This window comes from Erinaceus europaeus, chromosome 15 (assembly GCF_950295315.1).
Source record: "Erinaceus europaeus chromosome 15, mEriEur2.1, whole genome shotgun sequence".
In the NCBI taxonomy this organism is placed as follows: Eukaryota; Metazoa; Chordata; class Mammalia; order Eulipotyphla; family Erinaceidae; genus Erinaceus; species Erinaceus europaeus.
In genome coordinates, this window is record NC_080176.1 from 33,920,842 (window position 1) to 33,939,625 (window position 18,784).

Sequence of the window (18,784 nt, forward strand, 5' to 3'; positions counted from 1 at the left end):
GATGTCTCACCCAATTTTTTTAGAGAATAGACAAAAGCTACAAATGTTTATTTGGAACCAAAAAAAACATCTGGAATCACCAAAACAATCTTGAGAAAAAAGAACCAGGCTGGATGCATCAATCTCTCAGATTGCAAACTATTGTAGTGCCAGTCTAAATAAAACTGCCTGGTAGTGGGACAATAATAGACACACTGACCAGTGGATTTGAATTGAGAACCCAGGAATGTCAGTCAGAGTTCAGGGCACCAGTATGGCGGGCTAGCTTCGTGGCAGGAGACAGACGACCAGGGACACATGGCTGAGCAGAGAAGCAGTATTTCTTTATTCATGAGCAAACGCTTCAAAAAACTAATCTAATCTAATCACAATCCAATTCTGTCCTGCTTCTCTCTCCTCTGGTGGAAAAGTCAGGAACCAAGGAAGTACTAGGATAGGGGGCGGGGAGAAGGAAGAAGCGCATACTAGCAAGGACTAAACCAAAATCTCCCGGAGGCAAGGGGAGTGAGGCCAAACCAATGTAACAGAATGACCATGTAAATAGACCACAACGTCAAGCAATGTAACAGAAGGGATCCCAGAAGCAGAACTAGAAGCATACCAACACAGGAATAAGTCCCCACATCTATGGATCTTTAATTTGTACAAGGGAACCCAAACTAAAAAATGGAGAAAGGAGAGTGTCTTTAACAAATAGCGTTAAAAAAAAAAAAGCAGATCTGCAGGTGTCTGTCTTTTTCTCCTCTTCTCTGTCTTCCCCTCCTCTCTCCATTTCTTTTAAGTCCTATCCAACAACAATGACATCACTAACAACTACAACAACAAAACAAGGGCAACAAAAGAGAATACATAAATAAATATTTAAAAATAAAATTAATAACTACAACAATAAAACAAGGGCAACAAATGGAAATAAACAAATGTTTTAAAAAAACAGCAATATCAGACTTCCCCACTAACCATGAGAAAGTGATCCTAGAAGTGCAGATACGGACCACCTGAGCTCTCAGCTGAAATCACTGAATACTAAAGCCCGCCTGAACCATCTCTGCTTCCTTATTCAGTGACAGCCACCTAATACTTGCAGCAACAGATGTCAAACTAAAAAGTACCTAGTGGGCTGACAATAGGCACTTCTTTGGGATTCTTAACCAGGGGTGGTGACTAGCATAAGAAAAAAGTTTGCTTGTAATGAATCAGGCAAACAACAGAGAGCAATTCTCTCCAAACTTACCCCCCACACACACACACACACACTTTTCTAAGGCCTTATCCCAAGAGCTGGTTCACCTCCTTAGTCACTTCAAGCGCAAGGACCCCCCTCCACACAAACCCCATGGGGGCGAAGCTGCGCAGGCAGGGCGGGGCAGGAGCAGGTCGTGGGAGACTCTCTGGGGTGCCCTGACCCTCCTGTCTGCGCCCTGCCCAGCCAGAACCTGGCGTCACAGTTACTCTAAAATGCAAATTGATAAATGACATCATATGAATACAATTAAATATCAAAATTAATTGACTAGAGATGATGATGGTGCATAACACTCAAAGGCATAATGTGTGAAAAATTTAGAAGTTTCGCATTATACATTTTATGGAGAATGCAAATAAGTGAAAAAATCAGTAATGTCAGATTTAGAAAAGTAGATGCTTCTGAAGTGAGAGGATAAGCACAAGGTTGTTTTCACAGATGATGTTTGGCTCCTTGACATATACAGAAGCAGAGAGGTGTTGGGAAAGAAAAAACTGTCACCTGAGACCTTTTCATCACCTTTATGCTTCCTTTCTAGTTCACATTCCCTGTGCATTGTCTTTTGATGTTCTGTTTGTTTAGTGAGGAATTGAACATTTCTGGATACATAATACAACTTCTCTGTCAGTTGGCTGACATTAAACTAAGTCAGTTCCTAGCATGGTCCAATTTGGACTAGATAATCACAATCTATTCAGTTCAAGAATATTCCGAGCCAGAGCTGAGGGATAGTGCACCCAGTGAGGCACACAGGTTACCCCATTGTACTGGCACTCAGGTTCAAGCTTCCAGCAGCCATCGGGAGCACTAGCATCAGGGGAACTTGATGAGTGGTGGAGCAGTGCCCTGGTGCCTCTGCTCTCTCTGCCTTTCCTACACCTTCACTTTCCCTCTATCTAAAGAAGGTATAAGAGCAGAGTCAGAACATCTGCTAGAAGTGGTAGGCTTATATGGTGCAAGCTCCAGAAAAAAAACTCTGCTGACAAATAAATATAAATAAATAAATAAATAAAATCCAGAGTCAATTCCTTTTCAAAATTTAATCCTTGCCATAAACTGCTGAACTTCTGTTCTGCCTCCCCATACATTGAATCTTCTTTCTCAAGTGATATTTGGATGTAAAAGTGTCCTAAATAATATCCTGGAATTTGGGGTATAAAAATTGGTTTTTTAAAAAAGGCATTATTATTTATGAACTTTTAAAATCATGGCTACCGAAGAATAACCTATTTTAGAATAATGTTTAAACCAGTTCTGTCTAAAAGTCAGGAAAGAGCGGCAATGCATCAATGAAAGACAACTTTCTGCAGATACCACCCTCAAATCCTCTTCAAATTTGTTTATTAGTACAAACTTGACTGAGATCGAACAGGTTATAGTGGTGCCATCAGAACCTCCCCACTAAACCTGAAGGCCCTCTTTTTTTTTTTTTTTTTTTTCAGAATTCAAATTCTTGTTATTAACAATGCAGGATTTGGGGTTAGTTTTTGTAGCTATAGCTGGCCGGCCTCTGGCTCTCTCAAACTTCCGGCCCTTGGAGTGAACACAAGGCTTGGTGTGGCTGTGCGGGGTGCCTGGGGCCTTGCTAAAATGACTGTACACCCCTCTGCCCTTATGAGGTACAGAGAGCAGGATTGTGCCACAGCCCTTGGGGGAGTTCAGGGCCAGCTGGTCAAAGGTAAGGATCTTGCCCTCTGCCTTGAGGAAGCGGCTATGGGCACGGGTGGTCACATGCAAGGCACATACCTTCAGCTTGGGCACCTCCTGGACATGCGTGTCATCAGTTATAGTCCCACCACCACAGCTGTTTTGCCTTCCTGGCCAGGAAGCTTCATCTTCTGGATCATCCAGGAGAGGGACAAGGGCGGCCGATTGGTCTGGCTCATGAACAACCTCTTCAGCACAACCTGGTTGAAGGTGGAGTTGGTCCACCTGGCTGGGAACCTGTAAAGCTTGACCAGCAGCCTAAGGTAGATGTCCTGGCTCTTGGGCTCCTTGCGCTGAACCTTTCGGTCCTTGTTGTGGCAGATGTTAATTACCATGATGGCACCTCCACCTCAACCAGGTCCAGAAAGCTGAAGGCCCTCTTTTACAACTGTGCCAGACATGTATATACCAGGAGGAGAGAGATGCATCTGTTCGAGGCAATGGTGTATGTTTTCCTTTGAAATCCTGGGAATGGTGATCTCGTTGAGATTCGGTGTTTTTGTGTTGTGGCACTATGTACTAGAGTACAATATTTGGGAAATTATTGTTTCCACAGCTTGCACTGATTTATGCTTCATTCTATTTGGAGGCCTTTGTAGTAGTGATAATATGATTGTCATATTTGTTTCTCACTGATTTTAAACACTTGTTAGTAGATCATCTCAGATGGTTCTGCCAACTGGAATTACATTATGGTTTACATGAGAAATGTCCAGAGACAAATCAATGAAGAGAATTACATCTAAAGCTACAAGCATGAATACATCTAATCTCCCAACACTGTAAAAATAACTTAAAAGAAAAAAAAAAAACTGTGAGGGCTTTGACAGGGCTTACTAGAGTACATGATTTCAAAGGCTCCTTTAGCCTGAAAATAAATGAACTTTCCTATAATTTTACTCAATTTTTGATCCCTTTGAAATAAAATTTTCTCCTAAAATATGATTACAAGTATATTTATGGACAGCTCCTTTGGATGTAAAGAGAATTCATTACCAAGTTAAAAAAAAAAACCAAACATTAAACTAAGAAGGCAAGGAGCCATCCAAAGTAATCAATTCTAAAGTTTCATATTTTACAGAATGTACCAATATTAGGTTCATGTCTTCTCAGGGGGTCGAGGAGCAGAGGGAGGCCACGGGGGTGGGGGCTGCAGGCTGCAGGCAGGGGTGCACCTCAATGTGCAGGTATGGGTGGGGGGTTAGGGCAGGCCCGCCTCCTGGATGGTGAGATGGCAGCAGGACTGGCTCAGGGCCTTCAGGGCTGGAGGGCAGCAGCAGGGTGGCAGGACAGAAGGGCAGGGAGGCACACAGTAGGGGACAGTTGGGGAGCTGGGGGATAGAGGGCAGGGGGAGTGGCATCCTGGGGGAGAGGGCTGTACCGAAGAGTGGATGGAGCAGGAGGCAGACAGGTCCCAAGAGCCGGGACTGACTGATAGGTCTGGATACTGGGATTCACCCACTCTGCAGCAGCTGGAACAGCAGCCCTGGCTTCCATAGGCGAAGGGCCCCATGTGAAAGGAGGAGGAGGCCAGCAGCCAGGCCACCATCACTGCTGCAGAGGCCTGTGTCCAGGTGGCTGCCCACCAAACCCAGGGCAGCTCAGAGTATCCAGGGCTGGGGGGTGAAGGGCTACGGGGCAGGGGCTGTTAGTCAGTCCCTCAGTCCATCAGTGGGGATGGTTGGACAGGGGCCTTGCCTACCCTGGCCCCCAAACCTGGGCTCCCAGATCCTAGCCCCAGCCCCTTGCCTTGGGGCCCTGCCCACTAGTGCTGGCTCTGCGCAGCCCCCCTACCCCCATCCTGGGTCCAGGTTGGTGGAGGCCAAGGCTGCCCAAAGAGTCAACAGGATGGGAGGCGTCCCTGTCGCCTAGCAACCAAGTGAGCCCTCTGTGATGCCCTGGGATTCTGTTCCCAGGTGCACAGGCATTGGGCAGCCCAACTGTCCCACCGCAGGGGTGGCAGTGCCATGGCCCCAGGGCCCTGGCACAGACGGATGGAAGGACGGGAGGACAACGCTGACCAACCTAGGGGCTGACAGCCGAGCCAGGGAAGGAGGAGGTGCACCTAGGAGCTTGGGAGCCTGAGGCCAGAGCTGCCTGCCTGCCTGCCTGCCTGCCGCTGTCAAGGTGGGTTTCCCAGCTCTTCTCCACTTCTCTCCTCTCTCCTTCTTTTCCCTCCCCTCCCCTCTCCTCTTTTAGGTGCCCTGCTTGGCCAGCTACAGCCCTGTGACAGTGCTCCGACAGCTGCCCTCACCCCCCCACCCATGTCCCAATCTCATAGGCCCCTGCTTACCCCACCCACACCCATACCCCCAAACCCACTCCCAGATCAGCCGGCAGCCCTCCTCAGCCGACCAAGACACCTGGACACCTACCTATACTAGGCTGGTTTTCTTCATCATTCAAGAAGATGTCTCCTTCCCTATTTAGCTTTGTTGACTGCTGGATGGATGGGTGGGTGGGTGGATTGATTGGGTAGAGGCAGAGAGCAATCCAGAGGAACTTGAGATAGCCAGCTTCACAGCTCTTGACTGCTGGTCAGGCCTCCCACCTGCAGGTGGTTTTGGGGGTGGGTGGAGTTGCCGTGCGATGAAGGGCCAGGCCTGGGCTGCTGCTTCTTCTGGCGTTTGCCCTTCTTCCGTAGCCAGTCAACAGCGTCAGGTTGAAAGATGTCAGGAGCTGCTTGTTGCTGGCTTTGAAAGTGACTGGGATCCATGTGGATTCAGTTGGCTAGGAAGGATCATCAGTTTCCCCAATGAATGGGTACTCACGGGATGCACCACGAGAAGGTCTATCCAATGCATCCCGCCTGGGCTGCTGAGACTCGACCTTGGGAGTCTGCTGGAGCAAGTGACCCCCAGCCTGACCAAAGAAGCTTCCTTGGGTACTGGGTGTGGACCCTCAAATGAACGAGCCGGTGGCAAGCAAGCAGCACAGGGTGACCTGACCAGATCCAGGGTGTGTGCTTGGGGCAGGTGGGCGGGCGAAGAAGGGGAGACCTGAACTCTTGCCCCAGAGGGCAGCAGCCTCTAGGATCCCTAAGTCTCAGGAGTCATGGGCCGGCTGCCCTTGGATCTATCTCTCTAGCCCTGCCAGGGTGACACTCCCACTCCTAATACCCATGCACTTGACCTTTCTATTTCCATACCCCCATCCTGGTCTACAGAGAGGGGCTGTAGGGGGCTCCCTGACCACTGCTCTTGTGTTCATCAGGGGAAAAGGACATCTTCAGCACCAACAATATCTCCCCCACCCGGCCTGGCCCAGCCTGGCCCCCAAACAGCCTTGGATCAATCACTGTAGCAGTGAATAGATTGATCACTCTTGTAGTGAGGGAGATTTGGGGGGGGGGGGGGCAGCAGGGTGTCTGGGCAGAAGGGAGGCAGAATGTTGGCCAAGGGTTGGGCAGCAAGGAGACCCATGTTGCAGGGCAGGAGTTGGGGCAACTGTGCTGAGGAGCTGAGCAAGGGGCATGTGTCCCCAGGAACAGGGTCTGACAGGTGTGGAAAGTGGGACCTGCTCTGCAGCCCTGGATCCTAGGGGTGAGTGCATCCACCAGGGGTGGATCAGTCAGTCACTGTGGATGGATGGAGCCTGGCTGCCCTCAGGTCAGGACCATGTCAGGACCCTAGCCCCACCCCCACCCAACCCCTACCCCTTATCTTCCCCCCACCTGGGCCCCCACCTCACACCTGGCTAGGCCTCCACTGCCCCTGGCTCCAGCTCAGGGTGGTGGCCCCCTCTCCAGAGCTCTGGATATTCGGTCCCCTCCCTCCCTTCCCAGGGACTGGTCAGTCCCTGCCATGACAACCTGCCACTCCACACACCCTTTGCAGGGTTCACTGGGATAGGCATCATCCAGGGTGCTTAGCAGCCTCACCAGCTCTCTGGGTTGCCCCTCCAGCATTTTGCAGGCAGGCAAGCAGACTGTGGGCAGCACCACTACCAGCTATGGCAGCAGGACCTGGTCACAGATGGATGGACCGACTGAGTGGTGGGCATGTGTGCGGGTGGACAGGCGTTGTTGATGGTCCTTGGGCTGACAGTTCAGTGAGGTGAGGAGGGAGGTATGCCTGCCAGCCCACCCATGGCCAGAGTTACCTGAGGTCTCTGGGTTTACCCAGCTCACTCCCCTCTGCTCCCCTCCCTTCATCTCCCCTTTTCTCTGCTCCACCCCTCTCCCTTCACCTCCCTGTCCCTCCTCTCCATTCCCCTCTCTTCTCCCTGCCTCCTGCCATCTCCAGCCCTGGCCACAGCCCCAGCTCACAGAGTCATCTACCCCAGCCTTAGCACCCCACTCTGTGCAACCCCACCCTGACCTGGGCTGCTCAGGACACTCTGAAGACCAGAGGACTGGGTTCTCCCAACACTCTGCTGGAGAGCCTGCCTGCCTGCCTCTTTGCCAGGGAATGATGGAACTTTTACACACCTCCCACAGCTATGTCAAGCTCCCTGTTCTCAAAGCTACCGCCCCCCCCCGGGGGGGGGCTGGCCAAAAGACTTTCCTTGGATCCTGGCTGTGGGCCCATGAGCAAGCTGAAGTGGGCTGAATGGATCCAGAGTGTGTCAGAGCATAGAAGGGACCTGAGTCCTGGCTCCAGAGGGCAGCAGCCTCTAGAGTCACTGGTCTCAGTCAGGGTCCATGCGTGGAGCCATCCATCCATTGCTTCCTCCCTGCCAGGGTGACTCTCCTGCTTCTATCTCCACACCCAGCCTACCTGTTTCCATAGCCTTCCTGGCCTTTAGGGAGGGAAGGACAGAGGATCTGACTCTTCTTATGTTCATCATCTGACTCTTCTTATGTTCATCGGTGGAGAATGGAATCTTCACACCCAACAATATCCCCCACCATTGCTCCCAAACCACCCCAGAGCAGCCATTAGCTCCTCTTTTTTTTTTTCCTTCTCCTCCTGGACATGGGTTGCTGCTGTCTGGACCTGAAACAAGACTGCCAAGTCCTGAGGGGCCCAGAACAATTACATCAAACCAGCCATATGCTCAGGCCTGTGTGTTTTCCACACTGATGTGGCTGCAGAGCACACTAGGGTGTGGACGACCTCAGACCCAATATGTGACATTGAATGTGTTTGTGCTTCTTTCTGGGCAGAACATTGGACCACCTCAACTCCTTCCCCCACACCAAGGGAAAAAGAATCTTCACTTCCTTAGCACATAAGGTGGGGTGAGAAGGGATGGAGGGAGGAAAGAGAGGGGGACCTTCCAGTTGCTGCTGTAATGCAGCTGGGGCTAGTCATGAGACCCCCCCTGAGCCTTCCAGGTGGTCAGGGAGGGGTGGGGCAGGGCAGGGGTGGGGTGAGCACATTGTGGTGGGCCAGGCTCTGGGAGTGCCCTTGAGTGAGTGCAGGTGGGACCCAGGGCTGGCCTGCTTCCTGTAGTGAGGGAGATGGGGTGGGGAGCAACAGGGTAGCCAGGCAGAATGGAAGCAGAGTAGGGCTGAGGGTTAGGGGGCATGGAGACTCGTGGTGCAGGGGCAGGAGTGGGGGGCGAGTGGGTTGAGGAGCAGAGCAGGGGGCTGGTGCCCCCAGCAGCTTGGTCTGACAGGTGTGGAAAGCAGGACCTCTGCAGCCCTGGGTCCCAGGAGTGAGTGCGTTTTCAGGGTGGGGGTTTTGGGGGGCTGCAGGACAAGGCAGTTGTCCTGCCTGAGGATGGATAACTGAGGATGGATGGGGCCTGGCCATCCTCGCCTCAGGTCCGACCCCATCACGACCCTGACCCAGTCATGACTCTGACCTCTCAACCCTGACCCTAGCCCTGCCTCCACTGCCTCTGTCTCCACTGCAGCCCTGGGTGGTAGGTCCCCTCCTTCCCTCCCTCCCTCCCCCGGGGCCTAGTCAGCCTTGGCCCTGGCTGCCTGCACACCACACAAAACACACTCACACAAACACTAACACACTATCACACAATCATCATTCACTCACAAATACACTCAACACACCCACATACTGACACTCAGATTCACACGTTCTCACACTGACACACACTCAAATTCACACTTACACACACTCACAATTACTCAGTCTCTCACTATCACACTCTCACTCACATAATCACACAGAACTCCTGCACACTCACACATGCTCTCATAACTCACGCTCTCACACTGACACATCACATACACTCAGTCACACACTCAGACTCACGATCACTCAAACTCGCATTCACACACACACTCATACTCAGACTCACAGACACACACTCACACTGACATTCATTCCCACACTCCCACTCAGTGACATACTCCCTCACACACTTATATATATACTAATACACACACTCACAAACACACACGACACACTTACACACACCGTGGCTCTCACTCAGACTCAAACTCACATTCACACAGTCACACTCATGGTTACTCACACTCAAGACAGACTCACATTCAGACACACACACTCACTGATATTCACACACTCTCTCATTCCTTCACACACTCTTACACATACACTCACACACTCAGACTCACACTTACACATTGATACTCACAAACTCACACTCACACAAACTCATAATCACATTCACACACTCACTCCCAGACACTCACACTCACTAACTCTCATATTCACAGTCATACACTCATACTCACTCACACTCTTATTCACACACACAGTCCCATTCACATACAAACACACATACTCACTCAAAATCAAACTCAGGGTCACTCTCACACATTCTTTGACACAGTCACCACACTGACACACAGAATTATAGTCACACACACTCTCTCACACACACCCTTAGTCACACACACAGACTCACAATCACTCACACTTAAATTCACATTCACACATACTCAAACTCGCACATACATACTCACTGACATTCACTTACTCACATTTTCACTCACTGACATGCATACTCCCTCACACACACTCACTAATGCTCACTACACACACAATCACAATTGCTCACTCACAGTCTCTCACACACAACCACAAACACACACACACTCATACAGTCTCTCACAACCCCACACACACTTACTCATACAGGCACTCAAACTCACACACACTCATGCATACTTGAGCACATACACACTATCACACACACTCATGTACACTCGTACACTCACACACTCTCATACTCACACTCTCATATACTCACACACACAGTTACAGTCACACACAATCTCATAGACTCAAGATCACTCACAGTCACACACACACACACACACATACTCATGGTTACTCACACTCAGAAAAACACATTCAGGGGCTGGGCGGTAGCACAGCTGTTTAAGCACATATGGCCCGAAGCGCAAGGACCAGCTTAAGGATCCCGGTTTGAGCCTCTGGCTCCCCACATGCAGGGGAGTCGCTTCACAGGTGGTAAAGCACTTCTGCAGGTGTCTATCTTTCTCTTCCCCTCTCAGTCTTCCTCTCCTCTCTCCATTTCTCTCTGTCCTATGTAACAACAGCAATGGCAGCAATAACAGTACAACAGCAATAACCAGGGCAAGGGCAACAAAATGAAAAAAGTGGCTTCCAGGAGCAGTGGATTTATAGTGCAGGCACCGAGCCCCAGCAATAACCCTGGAGGCAAAAAAAAAAAAAAAAAACAGAAAAACTCACATTCACACTCAGACACTCACAAATGATCAAACACACTCAGACTCACACACTCACACACTCAACACTGACATTCACTCACACGTTCCCACTCACTCACACATTCCCACTCACTCACACTCAGACTCCCTCACACTCATATAATATATATACCCACTCTTACTAATGCTCACTACACAAACACAACCACAGTTACAGTATCTGTTGTTAAAATTTCGGAGGCTCTTGCCGGCCGGGTTGGCTTTGCAGGCGGGTAACAGAGACGCGGAGACAATGGCTGGGCAGGGAAGCTGTATTTCTTTATTCAGGAACAACGATTCATAAACTAAGACAAACTAATCACCAAACAGAACTCTGCTGTCTCATTGCGGCGGCACAAGCACTCTCTTACTCTCGAACTCAGGAACTTTCCAACTCTCGTACTCGGGAACCCTCTGAAACTCTGGCACACTGGAACTCTCTCTTACTCTGTAACCCTGAAACTCTCGAACTCAGGAACTCAGGAACTCTGTCACTGGGGAACTCAGGAACTCTCGGACTCCGGAACCCTCTCCCAGGGTCCCTTGGGACGGGGCCAAGCAGGCCCGCGAAATTAACAGGACTCATCCAATTCTCTTGGAGGGGGAGGGCTAGAACAAGCCAATGTAAAGCATACGATAATTCCCCCTTTTCTTTTTAACTAAATTACTATAGTATCAAGGGTGTGGGGTGAACAGAAACATATATAACAAAAACCAGCATGTTGCCAAGGGAAGGCCTGAGGGGGCCCTATCTGCCTCTGGGGGGCTACTTGCCTCGACGGGCATTTGCATGGGGGCGGGGAACGGCCTAGGGTCCCAAAGGCAGCTGGCTGCAACTTATTTACTATGAAACAAAACTTGTTATTAGCATATCTACTTTACGATCTAACATTTCTAATAGAGAAGGAATTTGAGACTTTTACATATCAACAACGTCTTTTAACCTTTTGTTACACCCATTCAAGATGGAGACACACCCTAGGTGTGGGCCGGAGAGGAAATCTCAGGCATGGGAATAATTAGCATAGCCATTGTGCGATCTACCATTTCTAATAGAGAAGGTAGTGTTTTACATATCAACAAGTCTATTTAACCTTTTGTTTAGACCAACTTAGTTAAAATATATTGATTGTTAACTAATTTTTACCTCAGACTTTAAATGTAAGTTAATTTTATCTTTATGAGAATTACGTTGAAAACCTTTTCCATTTAACTTTGACTAGTAAGAATTTAGCCTTAAAGCTACTGTTTACCAAACTTTAAACATACACATAAACATGGTCATTAATACACAAGGAGAGAAACCTTTGTTACGAAGACATGTCATTTTAAACACGAATATAAATCTGTACTGTCTTAGTGGTTGGGGGGGGGGTCACCATTCGGAGGTGGCTTCCCGCACAGCTTCACTTTTAGGAATTGCAGGTTGTGATCTCTGCACAAATCTCTGCGTACTCCAGCTTGTCTGCCTTCAGACCAGACTGGCGGCTGGAGATCTCGTGTGCCCAGTTTTGGCAGGGAGCCCGGGGGTCCGGGAGGCCCGGGATGGTTCCAGAATTCATAGAAAGAGGGCAGGCAGGCCATCTTTGTAGAAGGCGTGAGCCTAGGTGCCCAGGGGTGGCGGCCATGATAGGCCGCCGCGGCCCTGCCCCATGGCCCTGCCATGTCTGCTGCCCTGCTCGCAGTGGCCAAGCAGTGTGGAGGGATCACGCGTCCAGTGCCCTGCGCCACGCGGTGGAGAGCCGGCTCCTGTGGGCTGGCCTCGGGCTCTTGCGTGTTGGCATAGGGCTCCAGCATGTTGGCATTGGGCTCCAGCATGTTGGCATCGGGCTCTTGCATGGTGGCGTAGGCCTCCTCCAGGCTGTGGGGCTGCGGGGCTGCGGGCGTGGTGCGCGGGGTTGTCTGGACGCAGCAGGCTGGCTGGCTGTTTAACCAGGTGGAAACGGCAGCTCCGTGCCTTGCCTCCCGCCCGCTGGCTCTTCCCACTGGCTGTTCTGAGTTCGCCCGAGCGAGTGGAAACCACAGAGTGGTCCAGAGATAAATGTTCCAGAAACAGCAAAACAGTCTCGTGAAGAAAGAGCAGAGGCCTTTGGAGATCTCTTCACAAGCAGAAGAGAAGGCCATCGTGCATAGGTAGCCAAATTGTCTTTACTTATCTGAGAGATGCGCAGGTCAGGTCCACGTGGGCGCCATTTTCCCGAGCGCTTTTTAATCACAAAGACAGGAGTATTCCATGGGCTTCGAGAATGACGAATGTGTCCCAAGGACAACTGCTCTCGGACGAGCTCTTTTAAAATTTTTAGCTTATCCCTAGGTAAAGGCCAATGTTCCACCCAGACAGGCTCATTAGAAAGCCAGCTTAAGCGGGGTGTTTGGCTACGAACAGTGGCATTTAGTATTGGGGGTGCTGAATAGACCTGGTATCGCGGGAATGAGTTTTACGCTCTGCAAAGGCGTCTGTGGATATCCTAACATTAAGACATTCCAGAAGATCCCTGCCCAGTAAGTTGGTGCTAATATTAGCTACCAAAGGGCGGAAGTGTCCGGTAGAACCTTCTGGGTCTTCCCACATAAGCGAGTCTCGTGTGTAAAATGCTCTCGTCATCCCTCCTATTCCATGTAAACTGGGTCCAGGGATGAGTTCCCAATCTTGGGGAACCTCTTCTTGCCTTAAAATCGTCTTTGCTGCCCCCGTGTCAATCAAAAATGTAAAAGGAATGTTGCCTATCTTTACTGTCATAGAAGGCTGACCTTGTTCTAAAACAGGAGTGGTCCACAAAATCTCAGGCCCCGAATTTGTACTATTCAGGGGCGAACCATCTTTATGAAATTGGGACCAACAATCTCTCTTCCAATGAAACCCCTTACGACATTTTGGACAAACAGTACGTGGTCTCTGGCTCCCTGACTGAAAGCGGGGTTGTTCTGGCTGGAGGCGTGGTTTCCCTGACTGGAGGCGTGGTCGCAACTTATCAGGACATTGGTTACGCCAATGTCCTTGGCGACCGCACTGAAAGCAGGCCCCGTTTTGCTTACGTGGGGCAACTGCATAGACCTGCGTCGTAGCGGGTGTCCCATAATTGCCTGATGTAAGTTCCTGTGTCGCTAGAATCCAATTATCTGGGTGTAGGTGTTTAAGATTAAGGCATACCTGACGGAATTGTGGTGTCATGCCTTCCCAGACAATAGAGCGCAGGAGTAGTGTGCGGACATCAGGATTATAAACCTTTCTCTCTAAGCTTCTCTTCACCCTTGAGATGAAGCTCGCCAATGACTCATCAGAGCCTTGGTGAAAAGAGTTAAAGGGAGCTGATGGATATACATCAGGTGTGGTCACCCTTTCCCATGCTTGTGTTGCACAGATGCGTACCTGTTCAAAATAACCAGTTGGAAACCTGGCTTCTGCCTGCTGAGCTCCAGATTCATAAGCTCCTGCTCCAAACAAAGCATCAGAATTCCATTCTATCTGTTTGTTACTATTTTCCTGCGATTGCCTAGTGCACTCATCGTGGAAACATGCCTGCCACTGAAGATAGAGTGGGTCTGGGAGTGCAGCACGAGCCAGTTCTTTCCAGTCTTGTGGTGTATTTAAATGCTGGTAAAAGCTTCTCAAAACGGACTTGGTCCATGGAGAGTGCATACCGTCCTCCCTGACTGCTTGCCTGAGCGTTCCAAGTTCTTTCGAGGAATATGGCTGCCACGGCTGAGGGTTTTGTTTAGAAGGGGCCAAGTTTACCGGGAATGTGTGGATTTGGTCCGATGGCGCGGGAGAGGGAGCTACAGAAGTGGAAAGTTCAGTAGAAACTGCTGTAGTGGCTGCAGGGGAGACTAAACGCATATCTACAGGGACGGAGCTCCCGGGGTGGACTGCACATGGTTTAAAATCCTTAAGTGCTGAAAAAATATCCTTTGGCTCTCGTATCTCAGTCACTTGGTCCCTTAATGGTGACGTATCAGCAGGGGGTGGGGTCAGGGACGAGGAAGCCTCAGGCGGAGCTGAAACCACGGCGGCAGGGGCCGGGGGCGGAGCTGATACCGGAACGGCAGGGGGAGGGGCTAGAGAACCGGAAGCCTCAGGGGAAGCAGGGGGCGGGGCCAGAGAAGCAGAAGGAACTGAACACGTGTCTGCCACAGAAGGGACCGAACACTTGTCTGCAGAAGGAGCCGAACACGTGTCTGTGGGGACAGCTGGGGGAGGGGTCAAAGGAGCGGCAAAACACGTGTCTTCAGGGGCAGTGGGGGGAGGGGTCGTGGAAGAGGAAGCTGCCGCAGGAGAAACCGAACACGTGTCCCCGGAGGCAGTGGTTTGGGGGCTGGCTGCAGATTGCTTAGGGTGTTTAAGTCCTAAGCAAATATCCTTTAACTCCTGTATCTCAGCCTCAAGGTCACTTAACCTTTTGGCAGGAGGCCTTGTACATATCCTGAAAATAGTAAATATAGCCATGAGAACCCATGGTGTAGCAAAAATTAAAGCGTCTCTGAGATCGAAAGCCTGTCCCAGGAGAGAAGGATAGAATGTCTGGGACACCTCCTCATAAAACGGAAAAAATCCCATGGTGGAGGGAAACGCGGGGCCACAGAAGCGGGCGGATGCCACTTACCTGTGTCTGGGCGGTTTCGGAGACCTCAGGCCGGGCATCTGAACCCCTGCACACCCTGACGTCACTCACTAGATGGCACGACTACCGTGGCACACCCCCCGAAACCCTAGATGTCACTCAACGTGATCTGAAGAATCTGATTCACAGACTCCAAGGACAGAACCTTTTTACTGCCTGTCTGCCTTTCCTGCTTTTGCTTTGACCTGTCACGTTTTGGCGGTTCCGGCTCACAATCTACAGAAAAGCAGAATTCCAGAGGCTGACCTTCCTCATGCAGCATTTCATCCCCTGCCATTTCTCCCCCTAGTCGCTTACTTTGGACTGAGACTTCTATCGGACTTGCTGGAATACCCTTTGGACACTTTAGACAATTTTACAGCAGCTTCCTTCCCTTCACGTTGCTGGTTTTTCATAGACTGATCCTGAGTAATTCATAGACTTTACAGACTGTTGCCTTGAGGACTATACAATGCCAAATAGCCCCTCTGTTTGGTGGGTCATGCCTCCCGCCTCCCCCTCATTATGTACCCTTGCCCCTTTCCCCACCCAAACAGGGGATGCTCCTTTACACACCAATCCTTCCCTTCACACCACACTGGCTTTTACTTCTCCCCTACTTATCTATTCCTATTTTGTTATGTCATTTAGGCTTATGCCTAAAAGGTTTCTGCCCCATGATAGTCTTTTATAGACTTTGTACATCTTATGCTATTACTAGGTAGAAAGATAGAAAAGATGTAGAGATATTGTGAAGAGATGGTTGAGCAGGCTGCGCTTAAACCTATGAGATGAGTCTCTCCAGGTAAGTCTCTCTCTCTAAAGAGGGGTTGAGCACAGGAGGACGCATAAATCTCACAAGGTTGGCAGCCATTTAAGCCTTCCCTCCTCCACAGAAAGTCCTACATCTTCCCACCCGAGCATGGCATTCCTCTAAAACATTTAAGCCTGCTCCATTTTTCTTTACTGTGTCCATTTAGATATAAAGGGATAGGAGGAGATGTTGCTGAGGACTTATTCTGATGCAGTCTCCGCCCCCAGGTTTTTCTATGCTCCGCTAAATCCTAGAGTGCCCCCTTTCAACCAATCCTGGCTCCGCCCCCAGGTTTTTCTATGCCCCGCTAAATCCTAGAGTGCCCCCTTTCAACCAATCCTGGCCCTACATGTCACCCCTGGTTGTCGCCCAATAAAAAGCCCCCTCACCCCTCCCCTCTCTCTCTCTGGGCTCTGGCTCTCCCTCTCTGAGGTCTCGCTCCCTGCTCTCCCCCCCCCCCCCCCCCCCCCCCCCGTGGTCGGCCATTGCTGGCTGGCTCCACGTGGTCTGAACCAAACCTCCCCCCCATCCTATAATAAAGATCTGTGTACCCCTTTGCTCTGGACGTCCGCTCTCTTCTCCACGGTGCAGCCCGACACCAGACCGCCTCAACAACAAGTATCACACATAATCAGTAACACACACAGGCACTCACTCACACATACATTCATGCACACTTGTACACACACTTTACACATACTTGTGCACACTTACACTCACACTATATTACACACCCACACAGATATACTCTCACACTCATCCACACTCACACACACTCACTCCAACTCACACATGAACTCACACACTCTCAAACTCACTCTCACACAAGTCATTCACACACACACAAAGACTCACAGTCACACACACTCACAAACACTAACAGGCACTCACACAGTCACAAAAATGCACATTAATATACAATCACACAAACTCTCACACATACTTTCACACTCACACTCTCATACACTAACTCACACTCAGGCTCACACACTCTCACACTCATACTTTCATACTCATACACACTAACTCACACTCACACACTCAAGCTCACTCACACACAATTACTCAGTCTCTCACACACAGGCACTCACACTCATGCACACACGCACTGATACACATAGTCACACATCACATACACACATGCGTACTCGCACACACACTTTTTCACACACACAAGCTCACTCACACAATTACTCAAAATCAGTCTCTCACACACAGGCACTCACACACACACATATATTCACACAGTCACACACATTATCACACACATGCACAGTCACACACTCACACACTTTCTCACACACACCACATACACTCACACTCTCATTCACACCCTCACACACACTCATACTCACAATCACACTCTCAGTCTCACACACATTCAGACTCATGATCACTCAAATTCACATTCACACTCAGTCACACACACACTGACACACAGACTAACGATCCCTTATAATCACACACAGATACTCAAACACATGCAGACTCACACATATATTGACATTCACTCCTACACTCCCACTCACACTCACTGACACTCATACTCCCTTACACACTCATACACATACACACTCATGCTCACTACATACAGTCACTGATATACTCACATTCACAACTCTCAGTCACAAACTCACAATCACATTCACACACCGTAGTGTGCACACACACACTCACACATCACTCATACTCACATACACACACTCATTCACATACTCACACTAACACACACAATCACTCATACTCACACACACTCACACTCTTACTCAGGTTCACACACAGTCCCATTAACACAAACCCACACCAATTCTCTAAATCACTCACACACTCAGGCTCACAGTCACCCACTCACACACACAGTCTGACACACTCTCACAGTCATCACACTGACACACAATTACACTCACTCACACTCTCACACACACTCAGACACTCACAGTCACACAGACTCATGCTCAGACTCACATTCATGCTCAGTCACACACACAAGACTCATGATCACTCACACAAACTCACATTCACACACACACTCAAAGTTATACATATACACTCACACTGACATTCACTCACTCATCCTCACTCACACACTCCCACTCACTAATGCTCACAACACACTCACAGTCACACACACTCAGACTCACACACTCAAACTCATTTACACACTCATCACAAATTCAGTCACATTCACACATCTAGCACACACATATACTCTCATACTCACACACACACACTAACACACATATACACACACTCTTATACTCAAACGCAAACTCACACACAGTCCCACTCACATACACACACCCTCACTCAATCTAAAATCACTCACACACATGCTCATAGTTACTCACACACACATTCTTGGACACACAGACACTTAACAGTCACAAACTCACACTTGCAATCGCACATACTCATCACACTAACACACATAATCACATTCATTCACACTCAAATGCACACACACACACTTACACTCTCTATCAAAAAGCAAACAAATCTGCACTGTCTTAATCTCGGGAAGTTATTCTAAATTCCACACAAGGGGAGTCGCAGCCTTGGATACTAGTAGGAGAATCCAAGCCAAAACACAGATGCCTCTGGAAATGTGGATTTCAGAGAATAGAGACATTGAATGTTGTTTGTGCTGCTTTCTGGGAAGCACATTGGACCACCTCAACTCCTTCTCCCACACCAATGGAAAAAGAATCTTCACTTCCTTAGCTCATATGGGGGGGGGAGATTTCCATGTGTCTTTTTGTCTCTCTTCCTTTTCTATCTCCCCCTTCCCTCTGGATTTCTGGTAGTCTCTA

The 18,784-nt window shown here is 49.5% G+C and overlaps 2 long non-coding RNA genes and 1 pseudogene across 3 annotated transcripts in view; 2 read left to right on the top strand and 1 right to left on the bottom strand.

Moving 5' to 3' along the window:
* Positions 1 to 18,784, top strand: part of LOC132533146 (uncharacterized) — a 128,007-nt gene that overhangs the window by 43,285 nt on the left and 65,938 nt on the right. The gene's annotated exons all lie outside the window — the stretch shown is intronic.
* On the bottom strand, positions 2,571 to 3,646 carry LOC103114045 (large ribosomal subunit protein eL18-like; annotated as a pseudogene).
* On the top strand, positions 5,773 to 6,986 carry LOC132532994 (uncharacterized). Its single transcript, XR_009544890.1, has 3 exons — positions 5,773 to 5,911; positions 6,167 to 6,258; positions 6,858 to 6,986. It is a non-coding gene; the product is annotated as an uncharacterized LOC132532994 (long non-coding RNA).